The sequence below is a fragment of the Micropterus dolomieu genome, linkage group LG23 (assembly GCF_021292245.1).
Source record: "Micropterus dolomieu isolate WLL.071019.BEF.003 ecotype Adirondacks linkage group LG23, ASM2129224v1, whole genome shotgun sequence".
NCBI classification, from domain to species: Eukaryota; Metazoa; Chordata; class Actinopteri; order Centrarchiformes; family Centrarchidae; genus Micropterus; species Micropterus dolomieu.
The window spans coordinates 16,227,401-16,230,915 of record NC_060172.1 but is presented as its reverse complement, the minus strand read 5'-3'; the positions used below and the strand labels follow the sequence as shown (position 1 = coordinate 16,230,915).

At 37.3% G+C, this 3,515-nt stretch overlaps 1 protein-coding gene across 3 annotated transcripts in view; it reads right to left on the bottom strand.

Annotated features, from left to right (window-relative positions):
- The window catches only part of LOC123962813 (rho GTPase-activating protein 26-like), a 243,930-nt gene that overhangs the window by 141,847 nt on the left and 98,568 nt on the right, over positions 1 to 3,515 (bottom strand). The window lies entirely within an intron of this gene.

Here is a 3,515-nt window from a genome sequence, read left to right as displayed (position 1 = left end):
TGAGCCGACGAATGCAAAACCGTGGTCAGGTCAGCCGCCGTCTGATTTCTGTTGCGCCTAAAGCAGTGTAATTATGGTAAGGACGAAGCGCGAGTGAGCCGAAGGTCCTGAAAGGTACATACGCCGTTTTTTGTGATGCTCTTAGTGATTATCTGAACACAAATACATAAAACATAAATATAATAATAGTACTAATAACAATAATGATAGTAGTAGTATAATTTATTATTATTTGTTATTGATGCAAATACAAAAAGGTACCTTTTCTTTTGTTATTTTGTGAACATGATTTATATGACATTTGACCTTTCACCAGCGTAATTCCTCAGCAGTTAGTTCAACATTGTCGTGGCTTCTCCTTACTAGTATCCTCTACTATCACTGGTACAAATATCACAACATTTTACTGTACCAAATTGGAGAAATTACATTCTAAAAACCCGTCCAAGAGCAAAAATTAAACTTTGACCTTTCACCAAAACAGTTCCTTAATTAACCTCTTAAGATTCAAACGGCCCGTCCACAGGGCGTCAGGTCCTGGCAGCAACTTTCGTTATACACACAGCTGCTGTTAACTTCATACTCCTGACACACTATTTGAAAGCTAAAATCCTTGTGATTCGACCAATGCAAAACACTTCAAGATAGGATCACCACAGCGGGTCCAATCAGCGCCTCTGTCAGACCAACCAGTCCAATCAAAATTGACGTGACTCACCTATGAAGCCTCACAGTAACTTAATCCACCGATCGATTATAATCCAACAAAATGGTTTTGTTATGTTGTCAAAGGTCCAGATGATCCAATCCAGTAAAAATATTTAGTCCACAACACATTATTCCATCAGTAAATCCCCAGGGACGGCTGCCACATCGTTTCATATCTGCCGGCAGACGTGGCTCGTATGTCATTATAACTCTGATTTGAATGTAAACAACTACAATAGCTTGTATTCAAATTAGCCGCTGAACTCTGACCTTTCGAGTGACACCAAATCTGCCCCAATAGGAGCTCACATGTCCGTCTCACAGCCTACAACAGCCAACGAGAGCCCGCGCTGTAAGGAAGGGCCAGGTAGGCCGAGCCAGTTGAAAGCAACCGTGTCGATGACTGGCACTTTGTGTAGCCGATAAAATTCTGAAAATAACGATATCCAGCTTTAAGTAGGAAAAAACACATCTGCGTCGAGCTACGGCGTGATGCAGCAGCAGCCAAGAGGCGGTGCGGTTTTAGAAACAATACACTAAGACAAAAACCTGTGTAAAATAGTCATTTTTCATGGTATTGGTATGAAATTTAAATCCGGGCTAGGTAAGGCTTCATGCTGTGGCCCTACAGTGTTTTCCAGCTATAGTTGTCTGCATGCATGTGTTAGCAAGCATTTTCAAGCAGAAATGAAAAATATATTAGTTTTAATGTGTTTAAACTTACATTAAATCAATTCCAGTAGCACTTACAATCATTCTCTTTTGGGTTCGACACTCCAGAGTGTTTTCTTTCAGAGAAGCCCAAAACCATGGAGCATATACTCCAAATGGTTCAAGAACTACATTCAATTTACTTCTGATATGCCTTGAATAGGAGTTTTGCATGTATTTTACAGGAATGTTAAGAGGGTAATAGGTGACACCACCGATTTCATATATTCCGCTTCACATTGTCCTCTACTGTCACTGGTACATATATTATAAAGTTTTACTGTACAAACTATGAGATATTGCACTCTAAAAATGCATCCAACAGCAAAATGTAAGCAGATAACATTTTCTTGAACTTTGACCAAAACAATTCCTTAATAGGTGACGTCACCATTGACATATCATCTCCTTCCTAATGTCGTCTACTATTAGTGGTACATAAATCCTAACATTTTACTGTACCAACTTGGAGAAATTAAAGTCTAAAAAACCCTCCAACAGAAAAAATTAAAATTACAGGTAACGTTTCTGTGACCTTTGACCACGACAGTTCCTTAATAGGTGACATCATCGAGTTCATGTTTTTTTTTCCTATTGTCACCTAATATTATTGGTACAGATATCCTAACATTTTACTGTACCAACTTGTACTGTACAAACCCCTCAAAGTTAACAGAACTGTAAACTTTAAATTATTTTGTGGTAGAGTTCAATATCTCATAGTTGGTACAGTAAAACCTTATAATAATATTTGTACCAGTGATAGTAGAGGACACTAGAAAGGAGATGATATGACAACAGGCAGGTCATCTATTAAAGAATTGTTATGATCAAAGGTCAAAGTTCACAGAAATGATAACTTTTAATTAATTTTTTGCTGTTGGAGGGATTTTTAGAGTGCAATATCTCATAGTTGGTGCAGTAAAACCTTATAATATTTGTACCAGTGATAGTAGAGGACACTTGGAAGGAGACGATGTCACCTATTAAGGAATTGTTTTGGTAAAAGGTCAAAGTTCACAGAAATGATAACTTTTAATTAATTTTTTGCTGTTGGAGGGATTTTTAGAGTGCAATATCTCATAGTTGGTGCAGTAAAACCTTATAATATTTGTACCAGTGATAGTAGAGGACACTTGGAAGGAGACGATGTCACCTATTAAGGAATTGTTTTGGTAAAAGGTCAAAGTTCACAGAAATGATAACTTTTAATTAATTTTTTGCTGTTGGAGGGATTTTTAGAGTGCAATATCTCATAGTTGGTGCAGTAAAACCTTATAATATTTGTACCAGTGATAGTAGAGGACACTTGGAAGGAGACGATGTCACCTATTAAGGAATTGTTTTGGTAAAAGGTCAAAGTTCACAGAAATGATAACTTTTAATTAATTTTTTGCTGTTGGAGGGATTTTTAGAGTGCAATATCTCATAGTTGGTGCAGTAAAACCTTATAATATTTGTACCAGTGATAGTAGAGGACACTTGGAAGGAGACGATGTCACCTATTAAGGAATTGTTTTGGTAAAAGGTCAAAGTTCACAGAAGTGTGTCTTGTTTATTTTCGCTGATGAAGGGTTTTTAGAGGATCATTTCTCAAAGTTGGTACAGTAAAATGTTGATATATGTACCAGTGATAGTAGAGGACACTAGGAAGGAGATGATATAACAACTGGCAGGTCACCTATTAAAGAATTGTTATGATCAAACGTCAAAGTTCACAGAAATGTTAACTGTTTGAATTGATGGAGATAATCAGAGTGCACTCTCTCATAGCTGGTAAAGTAAAATGTTATGATATATGTACCAGTGATAGTAGAGGACACTAGGAAGGAGAAGCCATAATAAATTATACTCCAATAATCATTATTGTTATTAGTAATATTATTATCTGTTGTATGTATTTGCGTTCATATAATCACTAAGAGCATCACAAAAAAAACGCGTATGCATCTTTCAGGACCTTCGGCTAACTCGCGCCTCGTCCTTACCGTAATAACACGGCTTTCGGCGCAACAGAAATCAGACAGCGGCTCAGGTTACCGCAGTGCTCTGAGCTCTATCTGGTTTTCCTCAGCGTTACCTCGTTAAGTCCACTT